Source organism: Ictidomys tridecemlineatus, chromosome 8, assembly GCF_052094955.1.
Source record: "Ictidomys tridecemlineatus isolate mIctTri1 chromosome 8, mIctTri1.hap1, whole genome shotgun sequence".
NCBI classification, from domain to species: Eukaryota; Metazoa; Chordata; class Mammalia; order Rodentia; family Sciuridae; genus Ictidomys; species Ictidomys tridecemlineatus.
Window position 1 is genome coordinate 114,744,532 of NC_135484.1, and position 15,208 is coordinate 114,759,739.

A 15,208-nucleotide genomic window follows, 5' to 3' on the forward strand; every position below is an offset into this window, starting at 1 on the left:
GAACTAAAACCAGCATTAACCATGTGTATGAAAATGAACTTCAAGCACAAGAAATAATGATAAAAATCAACATTCTGCATCTTTACTACATAAAAGAAACTATTCTGAGCCCTTTAGTTTATTTTCTTAAGTTAGCTCTTTTAATCCCTCAACACCCCTGTAAAGTAAGTATTGTCATTCCCTCACTCACAAACAAGGACAGTGAGCACAAAGAGGTTTTAAAGGGTGGTAAAGCAGAGAGACTGAATCTGGAGCTCTATGCTTTTAATCACTTGGCTAAGATGTCTTGTAAGAGCAAGTGCAAAGAAACAAATGGAAAAAGAAACAAAGGTAGACAGAGCATGGCAGGCTGTGTGAGCAGCGCTCAGGGAGCCAGTGGAGAGCACAGGGAATGAGGTCAGAAGCCGGCAGAGGCTGGACCGTACAAGACAGCTACAGCAAGAAACCGTCATGTGTATTTTAAGTATTTTTGGAAATTGAGCTAATTCCATCATTCCTCATATCTCAGTATAATGGGCACCTAAGACTTTCTGGTTATCTATGATCACCAAATTGACACCAAACTTTCTTTCACCGCTCTCTGTAAGTACCCCAGCTATTCCTCTCCTTTTACTCTCCGACTTTGCTTATGCCCTCCAATCTTCAACTCCCAATTCATGATACAGTCCTGTAAACCTTCAACCTCTTTTCTGAACTTTCCTGCCTCTTTGTGAGAGGAGGCTGCATCTTGCAGACACTCCTCTTTCACAGCCCTCCATCAGAGGGGGAGTGCTCGCCCAGCCAGCTTGTTTCAGGGCTAGCAGGCAGGCTGGGTATCTTCCTTGCCAATTAGCACCACTTCAAGACCACTACTGTCCAACTGTTTTCTAAAGGCCTCTGCTCACAACCCTGATAAACCACCTCTCTCCGATGCTGTTATCTACTGACCTGGAATTTTCCATCATTCACCAAAAAGAGTTCCCATCTGAAAGTCTCTCTCCACTTCCAACTTTTGTCATTACTCCTGGCAGCTTCAGCGTCCAGGTGGAGGGCGTATCCAACCTCCTGTTTCCTGACCACTCTAGGAAACTCCACCTCATCCAACCATCTTCACCGTCACTCCTCAGGTCTCCCTCCCCACCAAAAAGTGCCCTGCCTACAAAACTCTTTTCCCATCACAATCCTCCTCTCTTTAGTTCACTTGTACCTTGGCTAGGCAATTTGTTGACCTAATCATCATTGCTTGTTTCCATCCTTCAGCCCTCTCCTGTCCTCATTTCCTTTCTTGCTCAATAATGATAATTGCTACTTGTACCTCTCTCCCCCCAACCCCACATACTCACTGGATAAAGTCTAATCTCAGAAGCATTTAACTCCCCATGTCCAAATCCAAGGAACTAACTGTGACTGAAGATAAAAGGAACAAAACAGCACACAATTGGCTGCATTTTAAACTTCTGACCTTAACTTCAAATATGCTCTCAATAGTGCCTCTCTTTACTAGTGAGTTCATTTTTACACTCCAGACTGATCATTTGACATCTTCTCTCACAAACCTCCAACTCAACCACTTCCCTTAAGAGGTACCCTTGCCTTCACTGGGAAAACAGAAACCATCAAGGAGAGTTCCATCGGTCCATCACCAAATCTATAAACACATCAGCACTTAAACCAATTCTCTCAATCTGCCCTTTTTCTAGAACAAAGGACACATGCCCTCCTTATCAAAGACCAATACATACTTCGGACCATCCCCCTTATCTTCAAGGAACTTCACTTCTTTATTACTTTTTTTTTGGGGGGGGGGGGGTGAGGGGTACTGAAGATTGAATCCAGGGACAATTTACCACTAAGCTACATTAGCAGCCCTTTTTATTTATTTTGAGACAAGGTCTCACTAAGTTGCTTAAGTCTCACTAATGTACTGAGGTTGGCCTTGAACTTTGGATCCTCATGCCTTAGCTTCCTGAATCACTGGGAATTACAGGCATGTGCCACTGTGTCTGGCTGTATCATTCTTACCAGCATAAATATACTCTAGTTATTCTCTATCCTCAACAAAAATTTCCCTTGATGGCTACACATCTCAATATTCTCAAAAAAAAAAAAAAAAAAAGTCACCTATACCAGAAACTCCCAAAGTATGGGAACCAGTATCATCAATATCACTGTGAATTTAAAAGAAATTCCCCTTTATTTAATTTCAACACACACTAAAGTATAAGAACCACTAGACTATACATCTGCTATACATCTGTGTTCCATGGACTAGTAGCATTCTGAGAGAACATCAGAAATGCAGAACCTCGCACCCTAAAGGAGAATCTACATTTTTGTCAAGATCTCCAGGTGATTTACCCAGCTCCTAAAGTATTGGAAAGCACAGATCTAAACGACTGACTCATTTCCTCAATTCCCATCCTTCCTTCAATCCATTCCATTCAAACTGCTGTTTTTCTTTTTTTAATATTTTATTTACATTTTAGTTTTTGGCAGATACAACATCTTTGTTTGTATGTGGTGCTGAGGATCGAACCTGGGTCGCACCCATGCCAGGCGAGCACGCTACCGCTTGAGCCACATCCCCAGCCCCCAAACTGCTGTTATCAAGTCCAATGACCACTTTTCAGGTTAGCAACTAACATGACTACCACTTCCCCTTTACTAAACACTCTCCTTCTATATCAACATTTCTACTGGTCCAAGGACTTCCCTGGCAGTTCCTTCTCTGTATCCACTGTATGTACCTCCATCCACAGGATGCAGTTCTTTAGGGCCTGGGCATGGGATATCTTCCCTTCTCTTTCCCGCATTCTCCTAGATGATCTCATTTATTCGCATAAATTCAAATTAAATGCCATTTAATGTATTAAAAACTCCCAAATCTACATCTTTTACTGGAATCTGTTCTCAGAATTGACTGTCTGCAATACATTTTCTTATGAAAGACACATAAGCACCTTAAACTTAGCAAGTTCAAAATACCCACAACTATTCCTTTCCCTGTTATCTCAACAAATGGATTGTCCATCCAGTTGCTAAGGTCAGAAACTGGAGTGTTATCCTTGCTTTCTCCCTTTTCCTTTAGCTCCTGGCCCCCATCTAAATATATCAGCAAGTCTTGTGGGTATCTCCCTCCAAAATACATCTCAAATTCAACTTTTCTTCATTTCGCCAACCATCATGTTAGCCATGTCATCCTCATTAGTCTGTCTTCTGATAGTAGACCCCCTGCTTCCTGTTTTGTCCCCTTCTAATATATTCTGCATTCCATACAATATTTTAAAAATACAAATCATTCATCTGCTTCAAATCCCTCAGGGAATTTCCTTGGCATACAGAATAAAATGCAAATTTCTTATCATTCTGAGTTACTTCTTCTTCACTCCCTTGCCAGGCCTACCACTGTTCTGAACATGCTGGCTCCTTTCAGTTCCTGAAACTATTCAGACAGGCTGTTCCTGGTTCCCAAGATTCTCTTAACCCCTGCCCCCATGCCATCCCATGTCTACATCCTTATCTTTCAAGTATTGCCTTGGTCACCCCCAAGAGATGTATCTGTGAGGACCCAGCCAGTTACTGTCTGCCTCAACAGCTTCACTGACTTCATCCTTATCCAACAGAAAGGATGGGGGACTTTCTCTTCTCCTCCTCTTGCTTCTACTAACCCATATGATAATAACTTCTTCCTCTTAGAAGTACCACACAGATGTTTACTCTTCTCTAAACTCAGTTCTCTAAACTGGCTTCAAAGCAGGGAAATGATCATGGCTCCCATGTGACTCAGCTTCTTCAACTCCCCACCTCAGGGTTTGCCTGCCTCCTACAGGCTGAGCGCCTTCTCCTCTCTGTGGCCGGGGAACAAGGAATGCTAGCAGTTGCTAGCTGTCGGCTCCTCAGTGAGAATATAAATTCAATTCGGAGAAGAAACAAAAAGCTCACCTGAATTACCTGTCCAAGCCATTCTCCAGGCTAGCATTACCAGGAATAAAGTACATATTTTTATCTCTTTAACTCCTATTATCTACTCAGTAAAAGAGACCAAGATTAATCACTACCCTACAGACAACAGTAGTCACAAATTATTATTATTATACATTTATTAACCATCCAGCAAAGTGGTTCAGCAAGGACTTGGGTTTGGGGATTAAAATTATCTGTGTTTTGGGCTGGGGTTGTGGCTCATTGGTAGAGCACTTGCCTAGCATGTGTGATGCACTAAGTTTGATTCTCAGCACCTCATGTAAATAAATAAGTAAAATAAAGGTCCATCAACAATTAATAATTTTTTTTAAAAAATTCAAATTCAATAAAATATAAATAAAACAGATAAAAACAGATTATCTGCATTGTAATTCTTGTTCTAACACTTATAGCTATGCAATCTTTAAAAAGTTAATTAAATTCTTTTAGCCTTATATATGAAATAAGGATAATATTTACATTTAATCAGCATGGTTATCTGTTAGATTAAGATTAAAGGTGATAAAATATATGAGCTCTGCTTCTTCTTAGTTTACAACTTAATATAACTTGGTTTAGCAAAGAGCCTGATCCATGGTAAAGCTCAAATATCAGACATTATTAATGTCTTTCCCACTCATCCTAAGCATCTTGAGGGCAGGAAGTGTATTTGTTCCACTCATCACAGTACATAGGACTTAGCACAATGCTTGGTGCGTGGTACATTCTTGAGAGATGCTTAACAAAAACACAGTACATAGAGTATTTTATAATGTAGCTATTTCAAAATACAAAAGGAAAACTTCAGTTTCATCATTTAGTCCTCGATTTTTTTTTTATTGGTTGTTCACAACATTACAATAGTCCTCGATTTTTATAAATTCAATAATATCCATCAAGAAATTGGTATTAATGTTAAAAACTAACATTTATTGAGGGCTCATTATTACTAGGTGCTTTTTTTAAACATAAACATATATGAACATCCTTATCAACAACCTTAAGAAAAGACATGATGATAATTCCCACTTTTCAAAGGAACAACCTGAGGCTCAAAGAAGTTAAATAATGTGCCCAAGGCATAAACAGAAAACTTCAAATCCAGGCGGTATGCTGCAAATGTGACCTCTTAATCACTACAGCATGATGGACAAGCAGGTTCAATTTTGCTAACAGTTCAGTCTACTCTAAATATATTTTAATACATGAACTCTGCTTCTTTTCAAAAATGCTTTCCATTATAATTAATTATACTTCACAAGGGAAAGATTTTTCCTATGATCTTATATTGAACTCAGGGTAGTACTAATGAAAAATACTTTCTAAGAAACAATTTTCACTCTATATATTCTATATACATTTCTTTATCTTGGGTAAGTTTTCAGTGACTCATGTTCTGCTGTTCCTTGTGTCAATGTGGCATTTCACAAATACAAAAATATCACTTTAGAAATACTTACTGAACTGCCTTCTCAAGTGATTTTTTATGGATAAAAAAGAAACATTACCATCTGAAATGATAAAATACACATGAAGCAAAGTGCCCAAGAAAATAGTATCATTATAAAGAGTTGGCTACTTTCCATAAAGTTGGACTCAAAAATATAAAAATTGGACTTTAAAGTTTATATGCAAAAACATGTAAGTTGGATTCAAAAAAGTTGAGTTCAAAATAAATAAATGTCCACTGCAGCCTGTTCACAATAACAAAACCAGAAACTATCTGAACATCCAATGAGGAATAGTTAACACAAATCAAACAGTACATTCTCATATCCCACACTGCAGCAATCAAGAATCTCCATATGCTTACATGTACATGCTATATTATGATGAGAAAAAGAATAAGTTTCAGAAGAGTGATCCTATGGGAAAAAGAAATTTATACTCACTTTAATATATTTGCATTTTACATATTTCTATTTTTTTTTTAAATGTGAACTTACATCTTTTCTTTTTTTGGTACCAGGAATTGAACCCAGGGTCGCTTACCACTAAGTCACGTCCCAGCCATTTTTTAATATTTTATTTTAAGCCAGGGTCTCACTAACTTGCTAAGGCTGATTTTGAATTTCCAATCCTCCTGCCTCAGCCTCCCAAGTGGCTCAAATTACTGGCATGTGTCATTGCACCAGACTGAATTTACATCTTTTAATAAGGTTAGTAGTAAAGTTAGAAACTTAAATCATCTGTGTTGTTTTGTCACTTAAAAAAGCACTCTAAGTTTAATGAAATCACTATTAACAATTATGTTTCCTTCAAATGACACATTCAGGGTTAAAATCACAGTATATAAAGTTGTATCCTATAAGCATTTTTCATTTTACTAAACAATTTTCAAATCTGTCATTTATGCTGGGTGCAGGGACCTGTAATTCCAGCTGCTCAGGAAGCTGAGGCAGGCGGATCATAGGTTCAAAGGCAACCTCAGTAACTTGGAGAGGCCCTAAGCAACTTAGGAAGACCCTGGCTCAAAAAAATAAAGGGATGGGGATGGGGCTCAGGAGTTCATAGGCATTACAGCCATTCCCTTCAAAAACACACACACACACACACACAATGTAAATACTACTACAATGGATATCTTCATATGTACACTGCTTCTTCCATAATTGTATCACCCTAAAACATACTAATTTTTACTTCAGAGGACACACACTCCCCACTTTTAAAAACATGATACTTGTAAGAGATAGCAGAAATTATTGACAGAAACTGCTCTCTACTTTACCTATAGAAAAAGCTACTAAAGCAAGGAATACATGATCCACCCCTGTCCCCAACTCATTAAGCATTTCAATGTTCTTCCTAGCTTGCTGTTTCTACCACTAATAAAAGCAGTATCTGTAGAAGGAAAATTACATATTTTGTTCTAAACTTCAAATTGTAACTAACAAAAGCATAAGTTCATATTTTAAAACTCATAAACCAATTGAATGCTCCAAGAGGAAAAAACTCAAACTTACTGAATATCTGATTATGCCATATATTCTTTGGGGGTTGTTTAATCCTCGTAACTTGATAATGTGATTATATTTATTTTCCAAAATGAAACCATGGTCAGAAAAATTAATAAATCAATTAAGGCCATATAACTAGTGTGCAGATGGTTTTGATATCTGTATCTAATTTCAACATACACTCTTTTCCAGGACACCAACCTAATGCCAGGGGATGAGGCTACTGGTTTTACCTTAATGATTCACTTACTGGTATTACCAGTTAGGAAGTCTCTTCTTAATCACATTTTGAAAACTAGTGCTACAAGTAAAACCTATTTTCATGACAGTATCAACAGTATCATAAAATGGAATCATCTTTATTATAATCAGGTTCTCCAAACTAAAATTCAGGATACATTGTTTAACAAGTTCTCCCTCCTTTGTAAATTTATACAAAGTATTCCAAAGCTATAAAATTATCTCATATTGTATAAAATCACTCAGATGGTTTTAAAAACCTACAAGAAATATAAAATTCATTAAAGAGGATTGATTATTATAATATCAGGATGTCAATGTCACTCAGCTAATTGCTGACTATAACTCAGTGCCTAGCATACAATAATATTCATTAAATAAAATTGAATGTTTGTTTTGCTATTCATTTATACTTGCCTCCCCAGACCTGCCACTGGAAGAGAGAGAGAAAAAAAAAAAAAACTAACAAACAAACAAAAAAAAACCTCACTGAATTCTTAATATATTCTAATACAATTTCATTTTAATTTCTAAATTTACTTATGTATACTCTACTATATTACACAATAGGTTTAAAGCAGCCTAATGATGCAGGAAGTGACTTAGGGAGATAAATAAGATAAAAATGTCTGTACCAGTGAGGTTAGCATATACCAGGAAGCCCTTTCTAAATAAATGCCCGTTAGAGGTGGGCCTCATATTTGGCTCTGAGCCCACTACAGCCAAGATTAAAGAGAACACAACCAGTTAGGACTTGAGTCACAGGAGCCATATAATAAAAACAAACCAGGTACTCAGAAGAACTGAAGAGAGGCATAATTATTCCTGTAATAAAACCAGAGAAAAGTTCCTCCTGTGTGTATTTATGAAGGAGACACTGTATAATGTGGTAAAAATGTCCTAATCAACATCAATCAACATCTTTACAAAAATTTAATAGTGGGTTTCAGATGGTTCTCTTCTTAAACCATCCATCAGTACAGACTGCTGTCATAAAGCCAAAATAGAGTCCATTATTGCAAAAAGGGGGAGGGGAGAACAACATACCTCAGACAGACCTAATCCAAAAGAAATCTTAAGTGTGTTTAGAAAAATAATAAGCTTTATATTCTTCAGACAATCCTCCAAAGATCTATTAAGAGCACTTTTACAGGTAAAGAAATGGGGAATTTGTATATTTATGTTTCATGAGGCACTTGGCTTGCAGATTTTCTGTTATAGGGTAAAGACAGATTAATATGCTTCAAGAGTTGGCTGAGTGGAAATAACTTCTTAAGAAAGGTAAAGTGCTAGGCCAGATGTGGGGGCAGATGTCAGTAATCCCAGAGACTGGAAGGATGAAGACAGGAAGGTGGCAAGCACAAGGATAGCCTCAGCAAACTAGCAAGGCCCTAAGCAACTTTGTACTCCAACATTGTACTCCACCCTAGCCCTAAGGACTAGGGTGGAGTACAATGGGGGCACTTCTGTAATTCCAGCAGCTCAGGAGGCCAACGAAGGAGGATGGCAAGTTCAAAGCCAGCCTCAGCAGCTTAGCAAGGCCCAAAGCAACTTAGCAAGACCCTGTCTCTAAATAAAATATTAAAAAGGTCTGGGGATGTAGCTCAGTGGTTAAGGCCCCCCCCCCCCCGCATTCAATCTCTAGTACCAAAAATAAATAAAATAAAAATAAAGAACTGGGGATATAGCTCAATGGTAAAGCACCCCTAGGTTAAATCTCCAGTTCAAAAATAAGAATAAGAAAGGTGAGTGCTGCCTTAGTACCTGTGTCCACAAACAGTATAAGGATACAAACGACTACACCAAGATTTTCCTCAAAATACAAACTGGATTTTCCAATAGAATGAAGAATTATCTAGCAAGTCCTGATAATTTATGGGAATCATAATTGATTTCACCATTTCTTCTTCCCTCCTCCTCTTCTTTTTTTTTTTTTTTTTTTGTGTGTGTGTGTGAGTGGGGGTACTATAGATCATATATATGCCTCATATATGCCAGGCAATCATTCTACCACTGAGCCACATCCCCAGCCTACAATTTCTTTAAATGGGCATAGATGATTCTCTAATTCCCTAATCATGTTAATAAGCAAAAACAAATGTGCAATATAGTTAAGTGGGAAGAAATAATTTGCAAAGACATGACATCTTTTCTTCAGATCATATAAACCCAGGCTTTTTTCCAGTCAAAATACAGGTTAACTGACAATAGCCTTCAAAACTTGCCTTAGTTACTCAGAAGTAACTAAATAGTTCAGACTAGTTGAAACTTTCTCTTTACCTATTATACTGGTTACAAATTTCAAAAATTACCATACTGGAAATATTTTTGTTCACAAATCTCACAGAACCTAATTTTTCTACCTTTTAAATTTAGATTAATGTGCAAATATCACTGTAGTTCTGCAATGGATGCTCTGTCCCTTCCATTCCAGAAATAATACTATGAATTGAGGCAAATTTATGCACAAACAGGAACTAAAGTTTTGATTTTGAAATCTTCAAAAAATATATTGTTCAGAGTAGTAAGAGATCCTAACATATCTTCACTAACTCTCAGTATCTTGTTTTAACATCTAAACATCACTAATGTTTTAAAATTTTGACTATTTTCATTTTATATATAGTTTTATATATAGTTCCATTCTTAAATGGAATTTAGTTTCTTAAAATAGAACTTTCACATTGACAAGAAAATGTTATTAATACAATTGTTATAAGTAACTCGCTTCTCACTTTCTAAACTTTCCTCTCAAAGAGGCTTAAAACCTCTGTAAGGGACATACAATAAACCTCATCAATAGATACTTGGTCCAGAATGGAAAAAACAGCAATTGATTTCTATTTATAGAATATATAGTTCAAAACACTTGTATGAAAATTAAGTATTTTCATGAAAATTTCATTCAGATAGAAAATAATATTTGTGATAAAATTTATTAGGGACATTAGCTGTGGACCTGGGATTCAGGGAATGGCAATACACATTAGAAATTTGCCATTCCTTATTCATTACAATTTCTGCTGCAAAAGCTTCTAAAATAGGGCTGGGGATGTGGCTCAAGCGGTAGCATGCTCGCCTAGCGTGCCTGCGGCCCCCGTTCAATCCTCAGCACCACATACAAACGAAGATGTTGTATCCACTGAGAACTAAGAAAAAATAAATAAATGTTAAAATTCTCTCTCTCTCTCTGTCCCCCTCTCTCTCTCACTCTCTCTTTAAAAAAAAAAAAAAAAAGCTTCTAAGATAGTGAAACAAAAATATTTTAACAACTACTTTAATTTTTACAAGGGCTGATAAAAACTAACATCCAAATAATGTAGAAATTCACTTAAATATGCAATCAAAAACTCTTAAAACCTGACAAAAAATGTAATTAATCTGTATTAGTACATGTTCCATTTGAAAATACAATGATTTTTAAAAATTCTTCTTCACTGGAGCTTTAAAAGCTACAGTGGTATCAATTTAGTAAATATTTCTTTGATTGCCATGTGAAGTGACATATTTCTTCATCAATAGCAATAGTTATCCCATAATGATTGCAAAAATATTACATATGATTGTTTTTCTTTTGAGATTATTTTCTAAAGTCTCAATAGGATTTTATCACTATGAATAAATCTCTAATTTTGTGTGTTTGAAATTTTCAATAACACCCATAAATCAAAGGCATTTCTTGCTGGGGATATGGCTCAAGCGGTAGCGCGCTCACCTGGCATGCGTGCGGCCCGGGTTCGATCCTCAGCACCACATACCAACAAAGATGTTGTGTCCGCCGAGAACTAAAAAATAAATATTAAAAATTCTCTCTCTCTCTCTCTCTCTCCTCTCTCACTCTCTAAGAAAAAAAAAATAAGGCATTTCTGTATATCAGCAACAGATCCTCCGAAAGGGAAAGGAGGAAAACTACCCCATTTACGATAGCCTAAAATATAAAAAACAAACAAACAAACAAAAACCCTTGGGAATGAACCTAACAAAAGAGATGAAAAACCCCTACAACGAAAACTACAGAACACTAAAGAAAGAAATTAAAGAAGATCTTAGAAGATGGAAAGATCTCCCTTGTTCTTGGATAGGCAGAATTAATATTGTCAAAATGCCCCTACTACCAAAATCACTACACGGATTTAATGTAATTCCAATCAAAATCCCAATGACATTCCTCATAGAAATAGAAAAAGCAATCATGAAATTCATCTGGAAAAATAAAAGACCCAGAATAGCTAAAGCAATCCTTAGCAGGAAGAGCAAAGCAGGTGGCATCACTATACCAGATCTTAAACTATACACTAAATAGCATGGTATTGGCACCAAAATAGACTGGTAGACCAATGGTACAGAATAGAGGACAGAGACTAACCCCCATAATTGTTATCTTATATTAGACAAGGTGCCAAAAACATACATTGAAGATAACCCTTCAACAAATAGTGCTGGGAAAACTGGAAATCCATATGCAACAAAAATGAAATGTATTCCCACGCACAAAACCCAACTCAAAGTGAATCAAGAACCTAGGAATTAAACCAGAGACCATGAGTCTAATAGAAGAAAAAGTAGGACCAAATCTCCACCATGTCAGATTAGGCCCTGACTTCCTTAATAAGACTCCTACAGTGCAAGAATTAAAAATCAAGAATTAATAAATGGGGGCCGGGGATGTGGCTCAAGCGGTAGCGTGCTCGCCTAGCATGCGTGCGGCCTGGGTTCGATCCTCAGCAGCACCACATACCAACAAAGATGTTGTGTCCGCCAAGAACTAAGAAAAAATAAATAAATGTTAAAATTCTCTCTCTCTCTCTCTGTCCCTCTCCCCCTCTCTCTCTCACTCTCTCTTTAAAAAAAAAAAAAAAAAAAAAAAGAATTAATAAATGGGATGAATTTAAACTAAAAAGCTTTTTCTCCACAAAAGAAACAATCAGTGAGGTAAATAAAGAGTCTACATCTTGGGATCAAATTTTTACCACTCACACATCAGATAGAGTGCTCATCTCTAGGGTATATAAAGAACTCAAAAAGCTAAACACCAAAAAAATAAAAATAAAAAATAACCTAATTAATAAATGGGCCAAGGAACTGAACAGACACTTCTCAGAAGAGGATATACAATCAATCAACAATATATGAAAAAATGTTCATCACCTCTAGCAATTAGAGAAATGCAAGTCAAAACTACTCTAAGATTTCATCTCACTCTAGTCAGAAATGGCAGCTATTAAGGATACAAACAACAATAAGTGTTGGCGAGGATGTGGGGAAAAAGGTACACTCCTACATTACTGGTGGGACTGCAAATTGGTGCAGCCAATATGGAAAGTAGTACAGAGATTCCTTGGAAAACTGGGAATGAAACCATCTTTGACCCAGCTATCCCTCTCCTCAGTCTATACCCAAAGGACTTAAAAAGAACATACGACAGGGACACAGCCACATCAATGTTTATAGCAGCACAATTCACAATAGCTAAACTGTGGAACCAACCTAGATGCCCTTCAGTAGATGAAAATGTGGTATATATACACAATGGAATATTACTCAGCAATAAAAGAGAATGAATCATGGCATTTGTAGGTAAATGGATGGAGTTAAGAATATAATGCTAACTAAAGTTAGCCAATCCCAAAAAACCAAATGCCAATGTTTTCTCTAATAAAAGGAGGCTGATTCATAATGGGGTAGAAAGGGAGAACAGGGAGGATTAGATGAACTCTAGAGAGGGCAAAGAGGTGAGAGGCGAAAGGAGAGGGGATGGAGGTAGAAAAGACGATGGAATGAGATGGACATCATTACCCTAAGTACATGTATGAGGACACGAATGGTGTGAATATACTTTGTATACAACCAGAGATATGAAAAATTGTGCCCTATATGTGTAATACGAACTGTAATGCATTCTGCTATCATACAACAAATTAGAATACACAATTTTAAAAAAAAGAAAATTTTAATAGCAAATATTTTTGAAGTTATCAAATAGTTTTAACTCCTTTCAAGAAATTTGAAATGGTAAATAGACTAATCATATGTTACACTGTAATTATTTAGTACTGCCTTGCTGCTACAATTTAAAGACTTTTATAGTAATAATGTTTATGGGCTTCCTATCCACTCTACAAATACATGCTATGCACACGACTATATATAAGTAGCAGGCACTGGTGTGTCTTAACAGTTTGCAATTTCTCAGTCTGTAACTCTCCATTTTATATTATATGTACATTTTATAATAACACTTAGTATATTAGTTATCTATTGCTAGATAACAAATTAACCTAAAACCTGGTGGCTTAAGCAAGATTTAATTATCTCACACTTTTTTTGGGTCAGGAATTCAGGAGCAGTTTAGGTGGGTGGTTCTGTACATTGTCTCTCATGAGGCTGCAGTCAAGATCATGGCCACAGCAAGTCATCTGAAGAGCTGACACTCTGGAGGATCCACCTTCAGAATGGCTCACTCTCATGGCTACTGGCGAGACTTACTCCTGCCACAAAAGCCTCTCCATAGGGTGCTTCAGTGTTTTTCCAACATGGCAGCTGACTTCCCCTAAAGCAGTAGTTCCTCAACAGAGGGCCATTTTTGTCCCCCAAGAAATATCTGCCAAGGTCTAAGACATTTTTGACTGTCACAAAGGGGGTTTAGAGGAAGTGCTACTGGCATCTAGCAGTTAGTATCCAGGAAGGCTGTTAAACATCCAACAGCAGATAGGACAGCCGCCCCAACAAAGACTTATCTGACCCAAATGCCCATCAGAGTCACCACTGAGAAACTGTGCTCTACAGCAAGTAATCTCAGAGAAATCGCAAGATAGGAGACAAAAATCTTTTACAACCCACCCTCCAAAGACATACTCTATCATTTTTGCCACATTCTAAATATTTTTTAAAAAATGAGTCACTAAGTATAATCCTCACTGAAGGAAGTATAATCCTCTCAAAGGAAGACAATTTGTGGTCATATTTTATTTATTTATTTATTTATTTACTGTGTGTGTGTATGGTTCTGGGGATTGAACCCAAGGCTTCCTGCACGCTAGGCAAGTGTTCAATCACTGAGCTACATTCCTAGCTCTGTGGTCATATTTTAACTCAATCACACTTAGCATCTTAACTCTTTTATCAAAATACAGATGGTCCCCAACTTACAATGGCTTGGCTTTACAATGACACAAAAACTATGAGCATTCAGTAGAAACTATACTTTGAATTTTAAATTTTTATCTTTTCCTGGCAAGTGTTAAGCTGTGAGCAGCAACAACTAGCCACAGCTCTCAGTTTGCCAAGCAGCTCATGAGGGTAAACAACCCACACTCCACAGTGTACTATGTTTCTAAGCGATGATTCTGGGTAAAGGTTATGTGTATCATATGCATTTTTAATTCAACAATATTTTCAGCATATGATGGGTTTATCAGAACACAGGCCTAATGTAACTCAAAGAGCACCTATACTTAGATATTTCCAAGATATCTCTCTCTCTCTCTCTTTTTTTTTTTTTTTTTTTTTTTTTTGGTGCTGGGGGTTGAACCTAGGGCCTTGTGTGTGCTAGGCAAGCACTCTACCAACTGAGCTATCCCCAGCCCCCTAAGATATCTCATTTATATGAATACTAGATCAGAATCCTTTTGTTGCACTAGAAAAGGCACTGACATTCTACCTAACAAGGCTACTTTTGCATCCTAGTGAATGGTCTCTACAGTATTTTGATGATCTGATCGTACCAAATTCTATTAAACATAAATATACACAGTATGATATACAGAAGAGTAAACCAGTAATCTAAAGATTTGAGTTCTAGTTTTGGTTTTGGCACTTCCTAGCAGGTGGTCTCAGCCAAAGCTTCTACAAACCTGTTTCTTGCCTATCTCACAATGCTGTTTTGAAACTCAAGTAAGATAACTATGTGAAAGTGCTTTATAAACTATAAAAGTCAGGAAGTTTGAAATACTCCAAATCAGAATAAACATACTATTATAAAATAATCTCATGGTCAATGCTGTATCTGCAAGTTTTGGCCTGGGGTTTTCATATAGTGAATTCTCAAAATACATTTTGAGATCTCT

The 15,208-nt window shown here is 36.8% G+C and overlaps 1 protein-coding gene across 2 annotated transcripts in view; it reads right to left on the reverse strand.

The window, feature by feature from the left end:
* Mapk14 (mitogen-activated protein kinase 14) overlaps positions 1–15,208 on the reverse strand; it is a 71,968-nt gene that overhangs the window by 43,793 nt on the left and 12,967 nt on the right. The gene's annotated exons all lie outside the window — the stretch shown is intronic.